Source organism: Mizuhopecten yessoensis, unplaced genomic scaffold, assembly GCF_002113885.1.
Source record: "Mizuhopecten yessoensis strain PY_sf001 unplaced genomic scaffold, ASM211388v2 scaffold9561, whole genome shotgun sequence".
Lineage (NCBI taxonomy): Eukaryota > Metazoa > Mollusca > Bivalvia > Pectinida > Pectinidae > Mizuhopecten > Mizuhopecten yessoensis.
The window spans coordinates 733,804-748,380 of NW_018408109.1; the positions used below are offsets into that span (position 1 = coordinate 733,804).

The following is a 14,577-nucleotide window of genomic DNA, read 5'->3' on the forward strand; positions in this document are numbered from 1 at the left end:
TACCGATGTTGTGACACGGGACTTGTTAATACACAGAATCAAAATGAAAGATGAATACTTTGCTTAGGGAAGTTACTCTAACAAAGAACATTACAAGTCGAAAAAATGAAGTAGAACAGCTCTCTGTGATTAGAGATTGTGTTGCGGTGTCATTTCCTTTGCTTGTTTGTTTGTGTTTCATGTCCTATTAACAGCAACGATCATGAACGTGCCGGGTTAAGGTGTTGGAGGAAAACCGGCGTACCCGTAGGAAAACCACCGACCTGCGCCCAGTACTTGGCGACTTCCCCGCGAAGGCCCCGAACCCGCGCTAGTGGTAGAGGGCTTGTGATCTGTGATCATAGTTCATTGTCCTTAATACGATGAATATTTCAAATTACGCAAGAAGCAAAGAGTAAAATCCCCACGAACATATAGACCTACCAATGCCAGAGAGACGTGCGGACCGACGGACGAACGGACATCGCTCCGGCACGTTATGTGACTGATGTTAGACAATCATCAGCGCAGTGAAACAACAACGGCAGACAAAAATCGTTAGCATCATACTGTTTGGAACAGGAAGTCTGACAGCGAGTACAGCTGGGGTCGAATGCGACTATCGATGCACGAGATTTACGTGTACACAGCCAGCCCAAGACAGACGTACTGTATATATATATACAGATACACACAAAAGATATGATCTGATACGATATAGGAAAATGTATCCTGTCACGTTTACAGATAAGCGACTAAACAAGTAAAAATCAATAAGCAAAAACGTCACATTGCTTGTATAACATATTGCAAGATTTTGTAACACACCATCCTGGAGGCCATTCAAGGGGCAATAGTAAGTACTCGGTACAAAACCATCCAAGAGGCCTGTCAAGGGGCAATAGCACTCAATATAAAACCATTCAATTGGCCAGTCCAGGGGGCAATTGCTAACTACAAAATTATCCAGGAGCGAGGCAAGTCAGGGAGCAAAAGCACTCAATTCAAAAATATTCAGGAGCGAGGCCAGTCAAGGGGGCAATACGTAGTACTCACTACAAAATTATCTAGGAGCGAGGCCAGTCAAGGGGACAATACGTAGTACTCACTACAAAATTATCCAGGAGCGAGGCCAGTCAAGGGGACAATACGTAGTACTCACTACAAAATTATCTAGGAGCGAGGCCAGTCAGGGGGCAGTAGTACACAATAAAAAAAAATCCACGAGGCCAGTAAAGGGGACATTTGTACTTAATACAAAATAATCCGGGAGGCCAGTCAATGGGGCTAGCGTACTCTCTATATCACCATCCGTGGGGGGGGGGGGCAGTTAATGGGGCTATTGGACATGTACTCATTACTGCACCATCCGGGGGCCAGTCATGACTCGTAATAAATCAATATTATACACCCGTGATACTGATGTGATAGTAAACAGTTTGTAAACTATATCAAGTGTAGAAATCTACGTAAGAGTCCCGAAATTAATTACAACGTGATTTGATTTGGATTACCTAAGAGATAGCATACCGTTTCGTGATGTTTTATTTACAGTACAGATCAATGTAACTTCCGCTTCATTTGATTATGACATCAACATTAGTCATGCATTACAAGGGTATTATAGATACACCCACACTTATACATAAGTGCCATGTCTGGCATTTATTAAACTTAAAAGAAGCAAGCATGCATGCAGAAGTAAGTTCGGGTGGTCGTGTGGCGCAGTGGATAACGCACTTGCCTTTCGTCAAGGCGGCCGAGGTTCGATTTCCCGATCGAACGTGAAAATGTCCAAGGTCACCTGCCCGACCAATTGCATTTTCACCGGTTACTCCGGTATCCTCCGACGTTAAGACCCCGCACGCTAACACCCGGGCCAACAATAGTGATTAAGAGGTCCAGTACACTCTGCCGATTGAGCTATATAGCTATAAAGACCTATATAGCTATATACACTATATACATTATAGCTTTATTGGGCAATATTTTCTTAGATTTCAATTTTCATTAAATGAAAGCAAAGTCGCATAAAACAATAAGGTTTATGGTAATGTTAACTACAAAAAGTATACAGTTAGATGTTTATTTTCATAAATGTAAAATTTCCGATTTTTTTACATCATTTTTTTTTTTTAAATACTCATATTTAATGTCTTTTGTTATCAACTTCATGATACAATCTTCTTTTAAAAGCGACTTTGTTTCGTTTTCCTTAAAAAAAAAGACCTATTTCAGATAGGTCAATAGAGCTAGTATAGGTCTTTACAGCTATATAGCTCAATCGGCAGAGTGTCATATAAGTTGAAATAACTTGTTTCATAAATGTTGTAAACTAAATAAAGTTTATAGCAGTAAGTACTTGATTTGGGGTGTTTTTTTTCAAATAAAGGATTAACGATTATCTTCAAGTATAGAAGGTTCCCATAATTAAGCCGTTGATCATTGTCCGATTAACACGTGATATACTTTTGATAGACAACACTGTAACATATGTGTATCGGTGTTGATCTGATCACAGCAATAAGAGTAAGGTGAATGGACTTCATTTGGATGTATAATATTCGAGATGTTGCAACTTTTTATTTTATTTTTATTTACAAATTTCAACCATTTTATACAATTGAATATCAGTATGGAAGCATCTGAAGATATGTGTTTGTCCTGAAACCTAAAACATTGTCTTATAAACAACCCGGAGGACACACATCGCAGCGTCACGTCAACAGCATTCATTCTGCACTTTTAGTCGTATGGCGTCGAAATGTTCACCACGTGACAATAATAATAATTACACAGAAGATTACATTATACACGTTTATTGTTCGGGAAATGCGTAGTCGTTTGGCGCGGCGCTCGCGTGCTGTTACGAGATTACGTATACAACTTATATATATTATATAAACACTAGAGCCTGTCGAGTGATGGTTATACGTGCAGATAAGGTTCGCATTTAAATTAACATAGCGGTTTGTAGCTGATAATTGAACAACAACACGTGTACATCCGCACACTGTTGATCTTCAGACAGATTCTAGAGACTTAAATACACTGTAACGATTTTTCAGCGTAAAGTAGTTGCTTACAATAAAATAAATATTGGTCATATTTGAATTTTTACCGACACGTGTATCATTTTTCCATAATGTGTCACTGTACATTTTGTTATATTACGATACACTTGCCACGGAATCATAGTACGCGCGTATCGGTAAAGAAGCACAAGAGTATCGCGTACCAAACATATGACTACACGTGTATATTTTTTTCAGATAATAGTACGTTATATAATTGAATCGCAAATTCACGTGCATCATTTATCAATGAACAGCTTTATTTACCGAAAATGAAGAAAATGTGATGATTATTCTTTGATATACCAGTAATAGGGGCATGGGCGCCCACGCTTAGGAAAAGACTTTAAATTGTCGATGGGCCGTCAAACAATACAAAAACAAAAACACACTCTAACGTATTATATCCACCTGAAAGAATAAACATGAGTAACGCAGAACGTGCGCCAGCATTTATAACAGTGTATGAACTCGGGGTTTACTATTTTACGCACGCAAACGATTAAGTTGGCAGACGTCCAGCTCTGTAAAATAAAACTAGAGTGTTCTCAATGTTACATACTACTCGTTCAATAAACTAAAACTGAAACAATATACCTCGTTAACGTCGCCATAGAGACGTTCTTTACTGGAAATGTTCAAAATTAGAATTTTCCCAGGAGACGCATCATTTACAGACAATACGAATCTTATAATCAATACAACATACACGGATGTCGTGCTTTCCGGTGTAGGAACAGAATGGTTGTTCTTCGTTTGATCATAGGGACCTGATAATTTGTTACAGCTATATTTGGACCTGAACTAATGTGTTCAGGGTAACTTTACACGTTTTAGCTCGTATATATTATTATCGGGGTGGCAATTTTACCGAAAGTTGATATAAAGCCCTAAAACGTGTAAAATTACACCTTTTTAGTTTAGGTTCAAATATAGCTGTAACAAATTCTGAGGTCCCTGTGAGTTTGATCAGACGCCGCGAAGATTTTACAAAAATAGCTGTGTTGTTTACTCAAGTACAATAAAATGTGGGTGTGACCGTTTGTATGTGTGTTTGATATACATATGACCACACGTTTTATATATAAGTATGTATCACCGCAACTACTGACGTCATCCATATCGCTATGTAAACATAGCGAGGAAGACATTCGTTAGGCGTAGACCAATATCGTATACCAATACTAGTAATTGAGTTTATTAAAGTATCGCGTATTGATCAAATGTAAACATATATACAATAATGAAAAAAAGATCAATCGATACTCGGACAATTATCTGGGCTTCTTACATTTACATTGAGATATTTAAAACGGAACGTACAATCGATAAATTCTGTCAACAGTATAAGCACTTTTATACAGGTGGCCTCTTTTACAAGTAGAAACCTCTCAAAACATTCTAGTTTGGTAGCCTATTTCTCTTATAAAAACCTCGCTGTTTTAGTTTGGCTTTGTTCAACAGGGCCATATATAATGTAAAAAATCAACAATTTTAGATGTCGAAAGGACGAGGGTCCAATAAAACCAAAAGACACTAATATATAAATGTCGAAATGATTTTTAGAAATATCAGTCATTCTGAACCATGAAATGTACACAGTTAACGAAAAAAAAATGAACATTATGAGAGGAAGAAGTTTTTAAAACCTTAATTTCTCCCAATGGTCGCTGACAAACACTCACCTTATTTTTTCATATTTGGTGCTAGGTATTCTTGTTGTACTCTGGTCATCAATCCGACTTCAGAATCTGATGAAAAAATAAAACAATATTAGAGAGAGCGTTAAACTATGTGGAGAAGAAAGACGGTGTCCGCCCGGATGTAGACGACTCGACAGTTACGCGACCTTAAGGTGACCTTGACGATCTAGGGTCATCAGATGATCTGCTTACCCACATCCGTTAGATCGATTGTCTGACGCAGGCAGGAAGTGGAATTAACGTGAAGACCAGACAAGTATGTTACGTATTCATCACTCCCGTCAACATTCGAGGAACGGGCGCCATATTTACGGAGAGAAAAGTCGCAAAATAGTCACTTTTATAAGTAACCTTCGCCACAAAAACCTCATCATTACAGGAATGTTTCTGGGCGTTTTCTCCGGCGAACCCAATTGATGACGAAACTTCACACGAGTATTTGAATTCTTTTTCTATGATCGGAAATCAAATATGGCCGCCGTGGCATCCGGTCGTCTCAGACATATCTAACTAACCACGTTATGGAGAAAACAAGAGGTCCATTGGACCTATATCGCTCACCTGGTTTTATAGAAGTCATTACAACTGAATGCATTAGTACATCTTTATATACAATAATTTCCTCAAAACCATACAAGATGTATGTTCTAACCCAACTGTGATTCACAACAACAAAAAATACATATAAAAAACGTCACTTTTAAATAAGACATTATTTTTTCGATTGCACATCAAAATTGAAATATGGCCGCCGTGACCTCTGATTGGCTGAGACATATCCGGACAAGTTGATATTTATGTAATGTTCTACAGGTGTGTAGAACGAAATCCACATGCAAGTAACTACACAGTTGTCGCAGTGGAATGACTTCTATACGAATTTCATTGATCTGACTCAATCGGGAACCGTCGGTATTTTCTCGTTTACGGAAAGTGCCGACGGTTCCCGATTGTGATCTGACTGTTAAGCTTCATGATTCAAAATGGCCGTCATGATTTCCTACTGGCTTGTGCATATTCAGCCATAAGCAGAGTTCTATTCGTAATTTCATAACATAAACACTTTTACTCCATTACTAATGTGTAATTAACCAATACTCTACTATTTTTTAAGTCATTAAATCATAGGGTTTTACGTACTACCACTTATGTTTAAACATCAGTTTAGACCTATTTGAATGTCCACCTTCTCGGCCCCTATCATCACCATTAATTCCCAGAAGGATGAAACAGTTGGCTGGTGCAATGTATTCAGTTTTGGTATTCTGTATCTGTTTATAGATCTTACAGGTGCGATAGCATGTGTCTTACGTACATCTTCCTTCTCGAGTTCGAACACCACCATTTTGCGGTGGGTTTCCGTAACAAATTGTACTTGCTGGAAATGAGCTTTTCGTTCCTAGTCGCACCGGGATTTCTCACGTTTCAAGTAGACCAATAATCCCATAACAATAAAACAGTTGAATACCCCACGATATTCCATTGAAAACAACGTCATAACATGCTATGTCCTCTACTTAATGGTGCGTGACGCTGGGTTTAAACTTTACGCAATTACATTCACACTTCCTGTTTGATTTTGGTATTACGTACGTTGTTTTAAATCAATATCGTTTCTGTGTAAGTCAAAACAGGAAGAATGACACCGCATACCAGGAAAATGAGAGCGGATTCTTATTGCGAACCGGATGTTCGATAAAAAGATGTTGCGATTATTAGTAAAAAGGAAACAGCATATAACAGTGATTCAAAATTACATGTAATTGTAAAATACAAATAGTCTCATTTCCTCGGCAAACATATAGCCTTTTCACCCACTCGTTAAGTCGGGGTGATGCATACGATATCCAGCCAGGATGACACTTGACAAATTTCAAAATTAATAATTGTTGTACCACGACCATTTTAGCATTGAAAATTGCCTTTCCTTTAATATAGATTTAATCAAATACATAAATGTCTTAAATCATGTCTTAAAAGAAAACCATAAATTTTAATGAAAAAAATAAATAAACATGATGTAAACAAAATATGTAATTTTTTTCTTTAACAGACTAAGCTATATATACCTCGGACCTGTTCGTTTATGCGAAACAACCGGTTTGTCTGTTTTTAAATGTTACATTTTCGGGTATAAATCCAGCCGGACCTGCAAATGTTTCTACAAGCCTTGAAGGGCCTTGTCAAGGCTCGCGCGAATGAAAGCAGCATCAGATTACTAGGTCCGACCTAATTTTATACACAAACGAATCTGGTCCAATCGGTCTAACCATTTGGATCGCGATAAACGAAAGCGGCCCTGGTTAACGGAAGGTGTCCTGGACAAACTGCGCTACATTTATATCAAAATGAAATTACTCATGAAAAATATTTTGCAGTGGGTCAGGGATCCTTTAGTAATAACGGTATAACAACTTCTTTTTCATTGCAGAAACAGAATATGAAAGAATTATGAAGTGCCGACAAACCTGAACTGAGACTTATAGTCAGTTGATACGAACAGTCCTTACCGTGTAGAACGCGCTCCCTGCACGGTCAATAGTCAGCAGCAGAACCTAACAACCTCCCAGTAAAGCTAGTTACCGCAAACTGTTAATCACACTTATTTTCGTCACTAAGTGTAATAAACGTACCTATATGTTCAAATACGTCAATCTAAAGAGCAGTTTTTAATTAGACAGATGTAAAAGCGCGATTTTGATTGGTCTGATACTCTTGTTTTGTTTGTTACGTCATCAGGTCGTGTTTCATAAGTTTCTCGTGAAATACTTGCTATAAATATGTTTAGTAGCTTACGAAAGCCAAAGTTGAAACAAGGACAAATATACAACAGCGTCACCAGACAATGACAAAATATACCACAGCGTCAACACACAAGGACAAAATATACCAAAGCGTCAACACACAGGGACAAAATATACCACAGCGTCAACACACATGGACAAAATATACCACAGCGTCAACACACAGGGACAAAAATATACAACAGCGTCAACAAACAAGGACAAAATATACCACAGCGTCAACACACAAGGACAAAATATACCACAGCGTTAACACACATGGACAAAAAATATACAAGTGTGTCAACAAACGATATAAACGCAAAAACATCACTAGTCACGATCACCATGGGGTCGTCCTATTAACAGCTATTGTCATTTAAGGACGTGTCTGGTTTTGTCGGAGTACCCGGAGAAAAACCACTGACCTGTGGTCAGTACCTGGTGATTGCTCTACGTAGGCATCAAGTCGGAGTTCCAGGAGAAAAACCACCGACCTGCAGCCACTACCTCGTGATTGCTCTACGTAGGCATTGAACCCAAGACCAAGTGGCAGAGGCTAGTGATGCTAAGACGGTCAGACGCTTTAACCACTCCATCACCTTTGCCATTAAGGTTCCCTATCCCAAATATCTATCAAAAAGGCCCAGATTGTTTCAAAATTTTAAGGATTCAATAAAATAACTCATTGCTTATATCTGGTTTTCACGATAAATAATGAAATATTTTAACAGTAGCAGCGACACTATAATACTCGTAACGTATACGCGTACACCCTGATGTAGAGTTTAGCGGTAGGTTAAGTACAGTCTTAGTGTTGCATAATTTCATTTGTGAAAAACTTTCGTGTTCTGTTTTTCTTTAGGTTCATGTTATGTCATGTTTTCATTGAGAAGGCGTTGGTGATATTGTAAAAGCTTGTGTCCAATCGCTTGTCTTCTTTCAACTGAAAATTGCTGATATCACCGTAGGTGCTTGCAATCGTACCCACGAACCTCCATGAATTACGTCACATACACCAATTAGAAGTTAAAAACTAACACGAGATAGCGTAGTACAAACTCCGCTTCCTGAACGATCCCGACACACTTGTCTTATCTACGTCAACGTAAAGGTGTGTCTGATAACACGTTCAAGTTCATCTCCTCAACTAATCTACTTAAACTGTGTAATATTCACAGTTCACCTGTATAAAGAATCAAAGTATTAAATAATATATCTAAAACATCGTATCGTTCTGCAAATACATCAACATCATATGTTTGCGTGTGGTCTATTATTATGACGTCGGCGTCATCAAATGACAGAATTAGAATGACGTCACTGACTTCTGATCTTTAACAAGAAGTTTTTAAGATACTACGTGACGCTTGGCTATATTTATGGTTGTGGGGCATGTACAGGAAGTGTAACCAGGACGACTAGCTATAAAATACATGGATGAAAAACATGTCATCAAAGGACGTTAGCTGATTATAGCACGCTAAACCCTGTAAACAAACCAAAACGCGATGGAAATTGAAAGCTGTATACAAAACAAATGTCGTTTCCACCACAGGGACCTGAGAATTTGTAACTGATGGAATAGTTTCGAATATATCCTGATGTGAAGGAAGTACTGATGCGTGATCAACACTTGGTAAAAGTACCATCTCTCAATGATGGTATACACTAGATACCATTCGGTAAACACTAGATACCATTTCAATCAAGAATTACATATCCATAAAACGTCAATTATTACTCTGAACACATAATTATGTTACGGTCTATTTATTGCTGCTGTGACGAATGCTCAGGTCCCTGAGGTATCCACTAACATGGACAAGTACACCGTCATCTAGGTAAACAGGCACGTCTGGTACCGTGACGTGACATTCGTTTGAAGCCTCCGCGGTAATGTTTATAATTGACCTACTTTCCCGCATTTCTGGGTTTGCTTCATTCGTATCTGACACGACAAAGCGGAAATCGTGTCGGGACATTATATATAATTAGTGTGTAGCTCCGTCACGTTCCAGCGCTGTTATATATGTACAGGCTTATTATACTCGATAACGTAATCGATGAACATAATATTGAAACCTTTATTGTTTTACTGACACATTACATCTCCAACACACACGCAGGCATACACACATAGGGAGATATTAGCCAGGTGGCATAGGATTAGTGGTTAGTGCCTGCTAAGGCAGCTCCTGCGAAATCCTCAGGAGCTGTATCGATTAATGTATATGCTAATTGTATTGCATATCTATGTACTGTAAAGCGCTTTAGAGTGGCTTATGTTAGCTGGATAGGGCGCTGTATCTAATGTTGTATATAATATTATTATTATTGTCAACATCCATCACTTTAACATGTATATTACGTATACTGGATTGATGAAGTCACACAAGTTGCACCGTAACCGGAAGCTTACAAAACAGCCCTGTATACAATTAGAAAGTTTGAACGCTACTTTTACGTACATGTATCGGGGGTGGCTAGTCGTAACGGTAGATTTTACGGCGATCAGTAAGTTTGTCCGTCAGGTTGCACTCGTCACAATTCGGCAGATTCCGTACCGATGACGAAGGGTACCGGAATCAGCCAAGGTTAGCCGATTGTGGTAGAGACTAAGGTTGGTCTCTGTACATGTCCGTCGCATGGACTGATCCAACCGAGCCGTAAGGGGAGGGGGCGTAAAAGTACTTCGTACGAGGAAAACATTACAACGAAACACGTGATTAATCCCAAGTATTCACATGGTATCGATTTCATTTCAACACGCTGGTTACGTAAAACAGGAAGAATGTGTTTATCAAATTACATATAATCTTCAAATCACACCATGGTGTCAAGTCCAATACACGTACGTACAGTTACGGACCAGAAAAACGTTTACAATACGTCAGTGAGGCTCAGGTATATTCGAACCCACACTGAGATAAATGTCAGCGTTGTTAGGTTATTGTCGGTGTAATCCGTGCAGTAGTATAGGGATTAAACAAGGATAATCATCTCACAGGCGCTAACGGTATCGCCATAATGTAGCACCGACGACCAGTTAACTTTATCAATGCAATAAATGGTAGCTAACTTTGTATGCACTCTGCGATTCCGATATTCCAAAGACAAACACCTCTTTCTATAATGCACAATTCAACGAGAAAGTTGTCTTATAAGAATGTTGGAATATCGGGCTATATGAATTTGAATTTGAGTATATACCAATTGGTCCTAGCGCGGTTAGCAGTACGTAAAAGGCAGTTTGACTAAAGATTGGGGACACTGAGAAACGATATATATAGTTGACGGTACGGGCCCGATACACTGTAAACAGATTCGTGGTATGCAGATACACGTTGTGTACTTAGCACGGTTTATAGATACACGTTAACGGATTAGTGGAACCGTATACAGATACTTGGTTACACTTACACGGATGTAGATACACGTTTTGAACGGATACTCGGTGAACAGATACATAGTGTACATATCGCCGATATATGTATTTGTTTACCGTGTATCCGTTCAAAACGTGTATCTACATCCGTGTAAGTGTATAACCAAGTATTTTTATACGATACCACTAATCCGTTAATATGATATCGGTGTTATGTGATACACGGTGTATAGATACACAGAAAACAGAAAGTGTACAGATTTGTTGTATACAGATACACTGCATACAGATACACGTTAACGGATACACGGTAAACAGATAAAAAGTGTACAGATTCGTGGTATACAGATACACGGTATATAGATAAAAGCCTAATGATAAACCGATACACGGTATATAGAAACACGTTAACAGATACAAGATAAACAGATACAAAGTGTACAGATTCGTGGTATACAACATATACACGGTATATAGAAAAAACGTATACAGATACACGTTAAGGGATACATGGTATAACGATACTTGTATATAGAGAAACACGGTGGGGGTTATTCGGCACAATGACGGTTGAAAAAGGAATCAGAAAGCAAGTATTTCCACCAAGTTATATCAGTCACATGTGGTTTAAATCAGGAAGTTGGGCAAGTTATGAGTCAGGGAGGGAGTAACCTTTAAGAGGGAAACAGTTAGGGACTTTCCCATAGACACGAGTCAGTGAATACATGGTGAGGGACAGGTAGAGGCTACGGGTGAAAACCGGGGGGGGGGGGGGGCAGAAAAAGCCGGGGGGGGGGGTTCGGAGGGGGACAGAAACTTTGACAACAGCTCAATCACCTCCTGACATCAATGGGTACTAAACGATGTCAACGACTGGATACAAAGACAAGGGGAGGGACCACTTTTATCGAGGACATGATCTAGAAATATACCTCTGTACCTGTTACACTACTTTAAACGAATACAGCGTACACTATACAACCGTATACCATCTTCTTTTTTCTTTTACAATGAGTAGAAGAACAAGTGTTGACAAGTGTACCAGACTCACCTAAAACGTAAGTGGACGATGGTTCGGTTCCTACTAGACCGACACCCATTAGGTCTAGCAGTTAATATCCTCACTATAAGCAGACATCCGGTTGTACGGCAAGTCTACACAGTGCTTACGTCAACGCGCTGTTTTTACCAGTTATTTCGATATAGATTACATTAACCTCAGTCATTCCACTACGCACGAACAAATAAAGTTAAAAATAAAACTTCTTTGAAATAAAAATTTGCATGACAATCACGGTATTCCATACCCGGATATAGTCAATCCTTTGAACAGCGTGAAAGAGGTTTTACGATATTAATCGGCTGACCTAAATGTGTGACCCACTTTCCAGACGTTTAAGACGAGCAGTGACATCTTACAACATACGTATGTTCCGTATTAGACATATATATTTGTAAACAAGTAATTGTTTTTCTAACATTAGTTGTCTGAATACTCAATTATTTATTTGCAATTAAAACTAACAATACTTGTATTAAACGGGGGCTTCTCGTCAGCCCCACAGGTATTGTTGTGGACGTGACTGGCCTATTTGTTGACATCGTACGTTACCGTTAGTTCGTGTATAGTAGACCACATTCCCTAAGCGTTTCCGACATTAGTAGCAGACGACAGTTTGCAATGTTACAGCTAAGGTTGGCATCGTCTCCAGTGTTATATCTGCTCGTTTAACGGCGATAATCTTTGTAACGTGTGTACTATACGCTGAGAACCCGGTCATTCACTTACAAACGATGACGCACGTTTCGATCACACACACGTATATACACAAGGTAGAGATATATACAAACATACCTATGTACAGCGTACATAGCACGGCAGATAAACATGACATACGGCCCTAAAGTTTATACTTACATTCTGTAGCCATTACCAATCCGCGTACAACATAAATATCCCAAGCAGAATTACAACACATAAACAGATCCATAAAGCGAAGTCGATCGGGAAAACACTAAACGTAGAAACATTGTTACTCTATCCAATGGGTTCTACAGCGAACCAATACTACAACCGTCTCGCCTCCGAGTACCTAGATGTATGGCTACCGAGTAGTGTGATCTCGTATATACTGTGAAACGTGGCCCAGTTCGTCACGGCTAGCGCGCGCTGGCAAGTCGCGAGAAGCAGACGATTTTAATGAGAAACTTTGCAGCGTAATTCCCGCGTAAAGCGCCCAGCCTTATCGATTAGATCGAATTCTTGTTTTATTTATAGGTATAAGTGTTTTACTTCTCCGTATTTCTCACACGACTACGTACACTAACCCTTACAAACAAGTATGCACGTGACGGGTTATGTTTTATGCAGTGGACAACATTGTAACTTGTCCGGTCTTCAGTTATCATCGGATATCACGGACAAGAATAGATGGACGGACAATTGGTATGACGTAGCTAAAGATGTAACAAACAGCTAGTTCAAAAGGAACCAAAGTCGTCAATAGGAAATTATTTATTAATAGGCAACAAACAATCAAACCAAAACACTAACTAAACGATACTTCTGAGATAACAGTCACATTCGTTATCACGTGTTCCGTCATTACGTAATGAAGAAACAGTCACATTCCGTATCACGTGTTCTGTCATTACGTAATGAAGAAACAGTCACATTCCGTATCACGTGTTCTGTTACTGAGTAATAAAGTAACAGTCACATTCGTTATAACGTGTTCTATCATTTCGTATTGAAGTAACAGTCACATTCCGTATCACACGTTCTATCAATACGTAATGAAGTAACAGTTAATTTCCGTATCACGCGTTCTATCATTACGTAATGAAGTAACAGTTAATTTCCGTATCACGCGTTCTATCATTACGTAATGAAGTAACAGTTAATTTCCGTATCACGTGTTCTATCATTACGTAATGAAGTAACAGTCACATTCCGTATCACACGTTCTATCATTACGTAATGAAGTAACAGTTAATTTCCGTATCACGTGTTCTATCATTACGTAATGAAGTAACAGTTAATTTCCGTATCACGCGTTCTATCATTACGTAATGAAGTAACAGTCAATTTCCGTATCACATGTTCTATCATTACGTTATGAAATAACAGTCGCATTCGTGATAACGTGTTCTGTCATTAAGTATCACGTGTTCTATCATTACGTAATGAAGTACCAGTCCCATTCCGTATCACGTGTTCTATCATTACGTATCACGTGTTCTATCATTACGTAATGAAGTAACAGTCATATTCCGTATCACGTGTTCTATCATTACGTAATGAAGTAACAGTCAATTTCCGTATCACGTGTTCTATCATTACGTAATGACGTAACAGTCAATTTCCGTATCACATGTTCTATCATTACGTTATGAAATAACAGTCGCATTCGTGATAACGTGTTCTGTCATTAAGTATCACGTGTTCTATCATTACGTAATGAAGTAACAGTCACATTCCGTATCACGTGTTCTGTCATTACGTAATGAAGTAACAGTCACATTCGTTATAATGTGTTCTATCATTACGTAATGAAGTAACAGTCAATTTCCGTATCACATATTCTATCATTACGTAATGAAATAACAGTCACATTCGTTATAACCTGTTCTATCATTACGTAATGAAG

General features: G+C 38.7%; 1 protein-coding gene across 5 annotated transcripts in view; it reads right to left on the reverse strand.

Moving 5' to 3' along the window:
* LOC110458360 overlaps window positions 1-13,087 on the reverse strand; it is a 69,369-nt gene extending 56,282 nt beyond the window's left edge. For 2 of the 5 annotated variants that reach the window (XM_021510023.1, XM_021510018.1), the window contains exons 1-2: window positions 12,846-13,087; window positions 4,739-4,804 (exon numbers count right to left, since the gene is read on the reverse strand). The gene's annotated coding sequence lies outside the window, so the exon portion shown is untranslated. Of the gene's footprint in view, window positions 1-4,738; window positions 4,805-6,071; window positions 6,287-7,266; window positions 7,286-11,978; window positions 12,124-12,845 lie in introns of those variants that run through there. The other 3 variants (XM_021510019.1, XM_021510022.1, XM_021510021.1) reach the window with 3 other exon arrangements.
* Window positions 13,088-14,577: the final 1,490 nt, after the last annotated feature.